Raw genomic sequence first — 13309 nt, forward strand, 5'->3', positions numbered from 1 at the left:
AGCAACACGGGTTGTCCGAACGGCCTCATGTCTGCTGGCACAGCACGTGGCCATGGAAATAGAGTAACCAAGGCAAAGTCGCGGTCGGGCTGATGTTCAAAGGTCACCTGCCCTGCGTGTCGTCATGCCAGCCTCATAAGGTCAGTGCTGCTCACGGTGTGTCAGACGGGCTCAGCACCCGGCCAGCAACATCCAGACGTGAACAGGTGACGGAGGGTTTTGGAGAAAAAGCAACAGGAAGGAAAGGAATGGGAGCCAGGCCACGCTGGGGCTGGGGAGCCAGCGTGGGGCCCGCTGTGGACACGTCACAGTAGCTACGAGCAAAATAGGCCAGAAACTCACTCTTTAGGGCACAACTGCTCCCCAAAGGTGAGGGTACCGGTGAGCTATATTCTCGGGATGGAGGTCCACGCCTCCCGTGAACGGGATCTCCTGGCATACAGGCCCCTGAAGGCAGGTCCCGGACCCCGTGTGAGACACACTGATGTGCCCCGCAACCTATTCCGAGCTGAGGGAGCACCGGCTGTGCCCTGCCCCCCGCACTGATTCCAGGGGCTTGGGAAACCCTTGCCCTTCCTTACCACGCTGCCACAGTCCCCTCGATTGTCCTGCCATCCCCTTGATCAGTTCACAGGCTTTCCGAGACCCGCCAAGAGGGTGGGCACGGCTCTCCCAGGGTCTCCCTGCCATCCCGGGGGGGGGGGGGGGGGGGGGGCGGGGAGGGACACACCTGGGCTTTGCATCGACCTCCTCTGAGCACCTGGTCTCCCCTCCCCCAGCCTGCACCTGTAGCCTCACTCAGCTGCCTAGGACTAACCCCCAGCCACCAGGAGTCATTCACACCTTATCCAATCCCTGCCCCCACGTTCAGATCCCCTGCTCCCCACCCCCCCCAACCTCTACTCCCACAGTCACATTGTCCCTCTCTATCACTCCCCAAGATGAGTGAACACAGATATCGAGAGTCACAGAGCCTGGTGGCCATTTTTAGGGATGTAAATAACAAACACAGGAGAGGGAACAGTGGAGAAGACGCGGCTTTAGGGCAGCCTCTGAAGCTACCTTCTGAGATGCCACCCAATGACACGGTGTCTACACCAGGTGGCTGTAGCCAGTCACAGGATTATCCTTCATTTTATTTCAACACACTTCACCGTTGGAGAGGGAAAATACAGTCTGATGAGAATTTCTGCTCTGGGAAACTTAGTTCTCAGAATCTCTTCAGAGATTCCCAACAGAAAACTCTAGAAGCATGTATTCTACGAGGGAGCTGCCAAGTTGTCTTGTTTGAGAGCTGGCCAAGAAGATGCATGGTCTGGTCAGAAACTCAGACACCAGGAGCTTCTCTGATGGTGCAGAGGGTCCCCAGAGTCCCGAGGCAGCGGCAGGGAGTCTGGAGGGGAGAGCCAAGAACACAGTTGATTTAGTCCCGTGTGTGGCTCGGGGCTCTCCAGGGGCACCCAGGCTGGTTCTTACAGACCCAGTCCTAAATAAATCATCCTGAAAAACAGCTTGAAACCGTGGCCCTACACCAGAAAATGTGGACGGGTAATTCAATTTTTAAAAACAGCGTAGAAAACACTGCCAGATGGTTTCCAAAATGACGACAGAAAATTTGCAAACATATTCTTTTTTTTAAAGTTGATTTATTTATTTTGAGAGAGGGGGAGGTGGGGTAGAGAGAGAGGGAAAGAGAATCCCAGGCAGGCTCTGCAGTGTCAGCACAGAGCCTGATTTGGGGCTCAAACTCACAAAACATGAGATCATGGCCTGAGCTGAAGTTGGACGCTTAACCGACGGAGCCACCCAGGTGCCCTGCAAACATATTCCTAAAGTCAGGTGGTCCCCTCCCTCTGGCACCAGCAGCCCAGCCCCCTGTGGAGAAGTCGCCCAGGACAGTGCCAGTCCAGCAGCCCCGAACCTGGCACCCTACAGGAGATGCGCTGGGGGCTGGCTTGCACCCAGGGAGCGTTGTTACGATTGCAAATTTCTGGAATGTTTTACTTTTTGCCACCAGAAGGGATACCATTAACTTGGGCACGACTGAGAAGGTTTTTTTTTTTATTGAGGAAAGCACACAAAAGAGTGGCCCGAATCGTGCTGAAGGACCAGGAACAGAGTCGTTGAGCACAGGGCCTCCAGCTCCAAGAGAAACGGAGGTCCAAAGAAAGGCCGTTCTTGTGAGGGAAGCTGCAGGCAAGTGTGCGTCCGTGGACAGAGGGGCACCCCAGAGTGCAGACGGAGGGGCGCCTGGGAGTGCTGGCTCAGGGTCTTTTTGCCAAACATTGGGCTTCACTGCACCAACCTGGTTACATTAATGAAATACCACACCTCACCTACAGGGTCTCAGGAAGCATTGTGCACCTGTCGCGAAGTACAGAGAGAGCCATAGATATAACCATAGACACATATGCACACACACAGACAGGGGAAAAGGAAAAAGGACAACAACCCCTTGGCAGTTATGGTTTGACCTGCGTCGTCCCCAAAATGCCAGAGGCCTAACCCCACTACCTCGCAATGTGATCTCACCAGCTCTGCAGAACTAATTGCGTTAAAACAGAGTCAGTAGGGTGGCCCTGACTGGTGTCCTTACAAAGGGGGAAAAGTTGGACACAGAGATAGACGTGCATGTAGGGCATGACGACGTGCATTCACGGGAAGGTGAAATGGCCATCTAGAGGCCATGGAGAGAGGCCTCGTGAGGAACCAGGCTGGCCGGCACCTTGATCTCAGACTTCCGCCTGCAGAACCACGAGCCAGTAAATCTCTGCCGTGCAAACCACCCAGTCTGTGGCAGATTTGTGTGGCAACCCTAGCAAATTAATACACTGGCATATAGTAGGTCCCCAATAAAATCTGAAGATTTGGGGCACCTGGGTGGTTCAGTCGGTCAGGCGGCTGACTACAGCTCAGGTCATGATCTCACGGTCCGTGAGTTTGAGTACCACATCGGGCTCTGCGCAGACAGCTCAGAGCCTAGAGCCTGCTTCCGATTCTGTGCCTCCCTCTCTCTCTGCCCCTTTCCTGCCTGGTCTCTGTCTCTGTCTCTCTCTCAAAAATAATAAACATTTAAAAAAAAATTTAATAAATAAAATAAAATCTGAAGATTAAATATACATAACAGAAGCTCCTTTGAAAACCCCCAAAATGAACAGAAGCCCGCAGACTTCTCTGTCATCCTTTTTTCTTCCTCCAGGAACAAGTGAGACTAACAGAGTGACCAGTGTTCCTAACCGAGGCGCACCAAAAGTCAACCATATTCCTGTAGGGCGGGCCCAACGTCGTCCAAGGAGAAGTACCGAACACCCGCTTATCTCCTGATCACTGTCTCGGAAACCACGCGTGTTCTTTCTGACAATGCACGGTTACAAGAACGGAAAGGCCTGCCGCTGAACTTCTCCGGGATGGACAATCTCTGCCCTGAGACTGGGCAGGCTGTATTCTGAATAAGCAAACGGGAGTCGTCACCGGTTCTCACTAAAGTCTTCCACTGCCTGAAATAACACAGAAATGGAGGGGACTGCCATGTGCTGTTGCCCGGAGGTGGCTGGGCTTCTGTCTGCCCACAGCCTGCGACAAAAAGCCTATTTCTGCTCCACGTGTTTCTGCGTGCAACCTCCGGGGGACACTGCTGCTCCGATCGCCCTAGGTCCCCGCCTGGATGCAGGGCCGAGAGGCAGAAGGAGCCAGAAGTTGTGAGCGCTGCCCATGACAGCGCATAGGGGGCACTCCAAACCCGTTAGCCGGTTTCCGCACCTGGGTGTCTTACAATTTTTGTTCTTGTGATTAAAAGAAGTCAAAGTCAGGGGAGGAGCCAAGATGGCGGAACAGCACGGGAGCTTTTTTGCGTCTCGCGTCCATGAAATACAGGCAGATCAACACTGAACCATCCCGCACACCTAGAGCGCTCATCTGAGGATTAACAGGACAATCCGCACAACCCGAACCACAGAATTCAGCAGGTACGCGGCAGGGAGAGGTGAACGGGGGACAGAAAGCGGCGGAGGGCAGGGAGCCGTTTTTGCAGGCGGAGAGAGGATGGAGAGGCGGGGGGCTGAACCCGGGAAAAGCAGCCCCCCAAAAGCAGCTGGAGAGAAAGAGGAAAAGTGGAAACAGCCGCAGGGACCGAACTGAAAAGGGAGAAAGGACAGGGTTTAAATGCCATCAAGACTCTATAAACAGGGGAGCGGCTCGGTACCTGGCGGGGCTCTGGCGGGAAGGGCGGATCCTCGGGAGCAGAGTCAAGTCCGCTGGGTCTCCGGGCCCCACGGGAGAGGCGGTTCCCCTGCCGGGAGGACATCTGGCAGAGGCGGCGCGGCCCCCCACGGGCAAAGGTGCCAGCAGCCCCTGGAGAACGGCCACGCTCGCTGGTGCTGGGACGGGGTCGTTGGGGGTGAAGCCCGGGGCCAGGTGCGCGTTGCACTTTGCCACCATCCCTGAAACGCTGCTGCCGCCGCCCGACCGCCTGAACTTTTTCTGGGGCGGGCTGGCACCCGGCCGCAGTCCCCGGGCGTCGCAGCAGCACGGTCCCGCGACCGCTCCGGGGGGCGGCGGGCACCGGCCTCGGCTCCGTGAGACCGTCCGCAGAGGATGTGAGCGGGTCAGAGCTCAGTCCCTCAGAAGTGAGGGGTCGGGAACCACAGCCGCGTCAGAGATAAAACTCAGGAGGGAGGCGCCGCCTGGGGCTCGGTCACGGGCACTGTAAAAGCCGGGAGCGGACGGAAGCCGGAGACGAAGGACGGGTGCGCGACTGCTGGTCTGGGAGACGAGAATTCTGATACCAGAGGCCGGGCGGCTGGGTGACGCCATTTTTACCGCTCCCGCGCATGCGCATATGCAACTACGAGCGCTGCAATACTCTACCGCAGTAGGCTAGCAGCGCCATCTAGTGGAAAACGGAACCATTCCACTAAGCCCCGCCCAGCTGGGCCAACCTCCCTCTTCAGGAACACAAATCTCTGCGCTGGCTTAGTTCACAAACTGTAAAGCTCGTGCTCGCTTTGGCAGCACATATACAAACTGTAAAGCTCTTCACACTTTGACTTCTAGGGGAAAACGAGGTAATTTCTATCATATTTCAGATTGTTCGCTGCTCCATCTATTCAATTTTCTTTTTTTCTTTTCTTTTTTTCTCTTTTTCTTCAATACAGAAAGAGAAAAAAATTGTTTTTATTTTCAATTTTTATTAAAAATATTTTTAATTTTTTTCTATTATATTTTTTACATTTGTGTCAACTTTTCAAATTCTATTTTACTTCCATTATTTCATTTTATTCTATTTCAGTGTATTCATTTTTTCAAATTATCAAATGATTTTTTTTCCTTTTTTTCCCTTTCCCCTTTTTTCTCTAATCCATCAAGCCCCTTTCAACACCCAGACCAAAACACACCTAGATCTAGCATCATTTATTTTATTTGTGTATGTTTGTTTTTTCATTTTTTAATTTTAATTTTTTAAATTTTTTTACCTCATTAATTCCTTTTCTCCCTTTAAAATGATGAAACAAAGGAATTCACCCCAAAAGAAAGAGCAGGAAGAAACGACAGCCAGGGACTTAACTAACACAGATACAAACAAGATGTCTGAACCAGAATTTGGAATCACAATAATAAGAATACTAGCTGGAGCCAAAAATAGATTAGAATCCCTTTCTGTGGAGATAAAAGAAGTAAAAGCTAGTCAGGATGAAATTTAAAATGCTGTAACTGAGCTGCAATCTTCAATGGATGCCACGGTGGCAAGGATGGGTGAGGCACAGCAGAGAATCAGTGATATAGAGGACAAACCTATGGAGAATAATGAAGCAGAAAAAAAGAGGGAGACCAAGGCAAAAGAGCACAATTTAGGAATTAGAGAAATCAGTGGCTCATTAAAAAGGGGAAAAAAAATCAGAATCATAGGGGTCCCAGAAGATAGAGAGAGAGAAAAAGGGGTAGAAGGGTTATATGAGCAAATCATAGCAGAAAACTTTCCTAACCTGGGGAAAGACACAGACATCAAAATCCAGGAAGCACAGAGGACTCCCATTCAATTCAACAAAAACCAACCATCAACAAGACATACCATAGTCAAATTCACAAAATACTCAGGCAAGGAAAGAATTGTGAAAGCAGCAAAGGGAAAAAAGTCCTTAACCTACAAGGGAAGACAGATCATGTTTGCAGCCGATCTATCCACAGAAACTTGGCAGGCCAGAAAGGAGTGGCAGGATATATTCAATGGGTGGAATCAGAAAAATATGCAGCCAAGAATTCTTTATCCAGCAAGGCTGTCATTCATAATAGAAGGAGAGATTAAAAGTTTCCCAGACAAACAAAAATTAAAGGAGTTTGCGACCACTAAACCAGCCCTGCAAAAAATTTTAAGGGGGACTCTCTGAGGGGATAAAAGATTAAATAAATAAATAAATAAATAAATAAATAAATAAATAAATAAAACCAAAAGCAACAAAGACAACAAAGGAACAGAGAACACCACCAGAAGCTCCAACTCTACAAGCAGCATAATGGCAATAAATTCATATCTTTCAGTACTCACTCTAAACATCAGTGGACTAAATGCTCCAATCAAAAGACATAGGGTAACAGAATGGATACAAAAACAAGATCCAACCATATGCTGTTTACAAGAGATCCACTTTAGACCTAAAGGCACCTTCAGATTGAAAGTAAGGGGATAGAGAACCATCTATCATGCTAACAGTCAACAAAAGAAAGCCGGAGTAGCCATACTTATATCAGACAATCTAGACTTTAAAATAAAGACTGTATCAAGAGATGCAGAAGGGTATTATACCATAATCAAGGGGTCTATCCACCAAGAAGACCTAACAATTGTAAACATTTATGCGCCAAATGTGAGAGCACCCAAATACATAAATCAATTAATCACAAACATAAACTCATCGATAGTAATACCATAATAGTAGGAAACTTCAACATCCCACTCACAGCAATGGACAGATCATCTAATCAAAAAATCAACAAGGAAACAATGGCTTTGAATGACACACTGGACCAGATGGACTTAACAGATATATTCAGAACATTTCATCCTAAAGCAGCAGAATATACATTCTTCTCCAGTGTGCATGGAACGTTGTCCAGAATAGACCATATACTGGGACACAAATCAGCCCTAAGTAAGTACAAAAAAATCGAGATCATACCGTGCATATATTCAGACCACAACACTTTGAAACTCGAAATCAACCACGAGAAAATATTTGGAAAGGTAACAAATGGAGACTAAAGAACATCCTACTAAAGAATGAATGGGCTAACCAAGAAGTTAAAGAGGAAATTAAAAAGTATGTGAAAGCCAATGAAAATGATAACACCACAACCCAAAACCTCTGGAACGCAGCAAAGGCGGTCATAAGAGGAGAGTATATAGCAATCCAGGCCTTCCTAAAGAAGGAAGAAAGATCTCACATACACAACCTAACCTAACACCTTAAGGAGCCGGAAAAAGAACAGCAAATAAAACCCCAAAACAGCAGAAGACAGGAAATAATAAAGATCAGAGCAGAAATTAATGCTATCAAAACCAAAAAAACAAAAACAAAACAGAACAGTAGAACAGATCAATGAAACCAGAAGCTGGTTCTTTGAAAGAATTAACAAAATTGATAAACCACTAGCCAGTTTGATCAAGAAGAAAAAGGAAAGGACCCAAATAAATAAAATCAAGAATGAAAGAGGAGAAATCACAACCAACACAGCAGAAATTAAAACAATAATAAGAGACTATTATGAGCAATTATACACCAATAAAATGGGCAATCTGGAAGAAATGGACAAATTCCTAGAGACGTATACACTACCAAAACTGAAACGGGAAGAAATAGAAAATTTGAACAGACCCATAACCAGTAAAGAAATCGAATTAGTAATCAAAAATCTCCCCCAAAACAAGAGTCCAGGGCCAGATGGCTTTCAACACCTATTCTTTTGAAGCTGTTCCAAAAAATATAAATGAAAGGAAAACTTCCAAATTCTTTCTATGAAGCCAGCATTACCTTGATTCCAAAACCAGACAAAGACCCCACTAAAAAGGAGAACTACAGACCAATTTCCTTGATGAACATGGATGCAAAAGTCCTCAACAAGATATTAGCCAACCGGATCCAACAATACATTTAAAAAAATTCACCATGACCAAGTGGGATTTATACCTGGGATGCAGGGCTGGTTCAATATCTGCAAACAATCAATGTGATTCATCACATCAATAAAAGAAAGGACAAGAACCATATCGTCTTCTCAATAGCTGCAGAGAAAGCATTTGACAAAATACAGCATCCTTTCTTGATAAAAACCCTCAAGAAAGCAGGGATAGAAGATCATACTTCAAGATCATAAAAGCCATCTATGAAAGTCCCAACGCTAATATCATCCTCAATGGGGAAAAACTGAGAGCTTTCCCCCTAAGGTCAGGAACACGACAGGGATGGCCACTCTCGCCACTGTTATTCAACATAGTATTGGAAGTCTTAGCCTCTGCAATCAGACAACACAAAGAAATAAACGGCATCCAAATCGGCCAGGAGGAGGTCAAACTTTCACTCTCTGCAGATGACATGATACTTTATATGGAAAACACAAAAGATTCCACCAAAAAAACTGCTAGAACTGATATATGAAGTTGCAGGATATAAGATCAACGCACAGAAATCAGTTGCATTCCTATACACCAACAATGAAGCAACAGAAAGAGAAATCAAGGAATTGATCCCATGTACAATTGCACCAAAAACCATAAAATACCTAGGAATAAATCTAACCAAAGAGATGAAAAATCTACACACTGAAAACTATAGAAAGCTTATGAAAGAAACTGAAAAAGACACAAAAAAATGGAAAAAGATTCTATGCTCCTGGATAGGAAGAACAAATATTGTTAAAATGTTAATATTACCCAAAGCGATCTACATATTCAGTGCAATCCCTATCAAAACAACACCAGCATTCTTCATAGAGCTAGAACAAACAATCCTAAAATTTCTATGGAACCAGAAAGGACCCCAAATAAAAAAAGCAATCTTGAAAAAGAAAACCAAAGCAGGAAGCAGCACAATCCCGGACTTCAAGCTGTATTACAAAGCTGTAATCACCAAGACAGTATGGTACTGGCACAAAAACAGACACTCAGCTCAATGGAACAGAACAGAGAACCCAGAAATGGACCCACAAACATATGGCCAACTCATCTTTGACAAAGCAGGAAAGAATATCCAGTGGAATAAAGACAGCTTCTTCAGCAAGTGGTGCTGGGAAAACTAGACAGTGACATGCAGAAGAATGAACCTGGACCACTTTCTTACACCACACACTAAAATAAACTCAAAATGCATGAAAGACCCAAATGTAAGACAGGAAGCCATCAGAATCCTCAAGGAGAAAGCAGGCAAAAACCTCTCTGATGTTGGCCACAGCAACTTCTTACTCAACACATCTCTGGAGGCAAGGGAAACAAAAGCAAAAATGAGCTATTGGGACCGCATCAAAATAAAAAGCTTCTGCACAGCGAAGGAAACAATAAGCAAAACTAAAAGGCAACCAACAGAATGGGAGAAGATATTTGCAAATGACATAGCAGATAAGGGGTTAGTATCCAAAATCTATAAAGAACTTATCAAACTCAACACCCAAAAACCAAATAATCCAGTGAGGAAATGGGCGAAAGACATGAATAGACACTTCTCCAAGGAAGACATCCAGGCGGCCAACCGACACATGAAAAAATGCTCCACATCACTCACCATCATGGAAATACAAATTAAAACCACAATGAGATACCACCTCACACCTCAGAATGGCTAACATTAATAGCTCAGGAAACAACAGATGGCGGTGAGGATGCGGAGAGGGAGGATCTCTTTTGTGCTGCTGGTGGGAATGCAAACTGGTGCAGCCACTCTGGAAAACAGTATGGAGGTTCCTCAAAAAAGTAAAAATAGAACGACCCTACAACCCAGCAATTGCACTACTAGGCATTTATCCACAGGATACAGGTGTGCTGTTTCGAAGGGACACAGGCACCCCCATGTTTATAGCAGCACTATCGACAATAGCCAAAGGATGGAAAGAGCCCAAATGTCCATCGATGGATGAATGGATGAAGAAGATGTGAGATATATATACAATGGAGTATCACTCGGCGATCAAAAAGAATGAAATCTTGCCATTTGCAACCATGTGGATCGAACCAGAGGGGATTATGCTAAATGAAATTAGAGAAAGACAAACATCATATGACTTCACTCATATAAGGACTTTTAAAACACAGGACAAATGAACACAAGGAAAGAGAAGCAAAAATAATATAACAACAGGGAGGGAACAAAACATAAGAGACTTTTAAATATGGAGAACAAACAGAGGGTTAGTGGAGGGGTTGTGGGAGGGGGGATGGGCTAAAGGGGTAAGGAATCTCCTCCCCAAATCATTGTTGCACTATGTGCCAACTAACTTGGATGTAAATTTAAAAAATAAATAAAAAATTAAAAAAAAAAGTCAAAGTCTGATCTGGTCCAGAGAGCAGAGACAGCCCCGGGGGATTTACAAACCTGCCCGCAAGTACCGAGCGGAGTTGTGGGACACACCACTGGGGCTGGTGGCATTAAGGGAGAGAAATCCCCTCAAAGGAGATGGGATCCCGGTTGTATCATAAAGGGGAGGCATTTGACTCGACAGAGGGGAAGACGTGGGACGCCCAGCTGGTGGATAGCTTGTCTCCCATGCTCCCCGTTCATGCACTGTGCTCACGATAATGGTTTTTCTTACAGAAGAATATGCTCGTGGCCTCCGCTGGCTACAGGGTAAAATCTCAACACCTCCACATGCCGGGCCCAGTCTCCTCACTCCCTCCCTCGTGCCGAGTCACTGCCAGTCTCTGGCTACAGGGCTCACTTCCCTTTGCACAATCTCTGTGACCTTGCCTGTTCATACGAGTCCATCTGGGAAACTCCTACGTCCTTAAAAGTCCCTAAAGCTTCAAGTCAATGTGACCCCCTCCCAGTGATCCTTCCAAGGCCAAGGAGGTTCCTCCCTCCACCCTGCTCTCTGGAGTGCACACCTGTGCACCAGGGGCCACGCGGCCCTCACCTGACCTCGGGTCTGTCTCTTTGTGACGTCATAAGCTGCCTTGTCAGGAGAGCTCCGGGGAAGCCGACTCAGATGGTGATTAGCACACAGGGGTTTCTGAGGATGCACAGGTGGGGAAGGGCAGGGAGGGGAGGAAGGCATGAAGCCAAAAGAGAAGTTGGGTTGGGATGCAATCTGAACAGAGGCCTCAGCTGACCCTGGGTGAGGGTCCGAGGCAGGGACAAGGCATTGGAGGAGGAGCAAGGGTGAGACAGGAGGTCCAGGAAGTGGGGGTGGCCTTTTGGCGGGGGGACTCTCTGCAGCACAGGCATCCCTGTGGGGGCTTCAGCCTAGGGTTGACTGTCACTGGGGGCGATGCAGGTAGCACAACCCTGAGGGCATGTCCCGACACCCACCCATCACTCGTCACGATAGCAATAAAGAATGGCACCTAACAAATTTTCATCGCCTTGAATGAAATATCCTACTATTAAAGGATCTCCTCATCTCCCATTATCTTTAGGAAAACAGAACGTTCCTCTGCCACGCTGGGTGTCCCCCGGGGCTGGCGATGAGTTCTGCAGACCTCTAATCTCCAAACGCCGAGCTGCCCACAGCCCCCTGCTTTGGAGCCTGCGGGCAGCGAACAGTCAAATCTATTCCGACCTCCAAGGGTAAGACTGCGCCACCCAGGGGCACAAATCAGGCATTACCGCATCTATTTCAAAAGCCACAGCTCCGTGCCTAAAATGCGCGCATGACATACGAGTCCCAAGAACATCTCCCGGCAAGTTTGCTGGGTTTCATGTTTCGAACCTGGTGCAGATTGCACGTTCTTCCAAACAGCTGCGGTTCGAGCTGCTGGTCAATCTCAGCCTCGCGTGAAGGCAAAGCGACAGAGACGGGGTGGGATCCGGGAGCAATACCTCGTCGTGGGCACCCTGCAGAGCGTAAGCGTGCAGACACAGAGGCTGCAAAGCAATGAATGCCTCTGTGAGGTAAGGGGCTGGGCCCGGCAGCTGAGGGAGTCCCGCCATCGTCAGCATTCGACGGTCTGTCTGCTGTTCCACCTGCCACGCTTGGCTTCCGGCACGCTGTGCCTGTCACGTGGCCCGGAGGCAGTCCCCTTGGAGTCCCCAGATGCTGGCTCTCCCACCTCTGTTCTTGTGTGACACAGAGGTGTGGCTATGCGCTCTGTTCTTGTGTGACACAGAGGTGTGGCTATGCGGCCAAGAGGGAGCTGGTCCAGGAAGAGCCACGGTTCGACCCTCGCCAGGCCATCCTACACAGGTCGTACTCTTCCTCTGGGGTTTGGAAAAACCAAGCAGCCACAAGAGGCTCCCAGGTGTCCCATCTGCCGCCTTTCCCCCCGGGGGGAATCTCAGGAAGGTCTGGTGGCCGCAGCCGTGACCTCCATCACCACGCGCCCGCGAGTGTGAACGGTCACAGCTGTGGCCCCCACACACACCAGGCTTCACCGCAGCATCCCCTCCCCGTGCCCATCCCAACACTCACCAACAACCAGGAGGCGTTGGGGGAGTGTTTAAAAACCATGATCACCCATTAAAGCCTGTAAGGCACAGAAGACCTTCACGCGACCCTTGTCATCACAAACCAACACGTTCTCAGGGTTCCAGGCGTCATCAGTGAATAAGATACTGCTTAAGTGACATTTCTAGATGACCCGGTCAGGCCCGCCTGTTCATCGACCGACGCCTTATGGTAGCCACGTTAACCTAAAAAGCTTTCCCAAATTTACGCCGTGTCTTCACGCCTTCTTTGGCCGGGAGCCGCGACCACGCTCCTGCCCATCCCTGGGAACCATCCCTGTGCATACGGACCGCGGTGCTGAGCTGGCTTCCTCCTCTGTATTGGCAAGGTCATGGCCACAGCTGGAAGGCAGCCCTCTCGTCCCTTCCGATGTGTGGCCTCCCGTGTGCTAAGAGGCCAGGGCCGGGCAGTTTGTGCCTGAGACGCGCCGGCCCTCCTGGGTTCCGGGCCCACTTCCCAGGTGCGCCCCACACCGCTGGGGCTTCGGGTACCGGAGCAGCAGGGAGGAGCAGGGGCCCCGGACCCAGCCTCTGCACTTGCCTCTGGGTTCTTGTTTCCAAGGAGCTAGAGGGTCTTACAGGCACACGCGCTCTGAAGGCAGACAGTTTGCCCTGCCACCTAAATCCTGCTCGGTTCTTTACCGCCCCAAGCGGTGACGAGACTTTCA

The 13309-nt window shown here is 48.6% G+C and overlaps 1 long non-coding RNA gene across 1 annotated transcript; it reads left to right on the forward strand.

The window, feature by feature from the left end:
- Positions 1-11235: 11235 nt before the first annotated feature.
- Positions 11236-12849, forward strand: LOC131508691 (uncharacterized). The gene is made up of 4 exons (XR_009260105.1): positions 11236-11357; positions 11615-11765; positions 11938-12089; positions 12368-12849. It is a non-coding gene; the product is annotated as an uncharacterized LOC131508691 (long non-coding RNA).
- The last annotated feature ends 460 nt before the right edge of the window (positions 12850-13309 follow it).

The sequence above is a fragment of the Neofelis nebulosa genome, chromosome 4 (genome assembly GCF_028018385.1).
Source record: "Neofelis nebulosa isolate mNeoNeb1 chromosome 4, mNeoNeb1.pri, whole genome shotgun sequence".
NCBI lineage: Eukaryota > Metazoa > Chordata > Mammalia > Carnivora > Felidae > Neofelis > Neofelis nebulosa.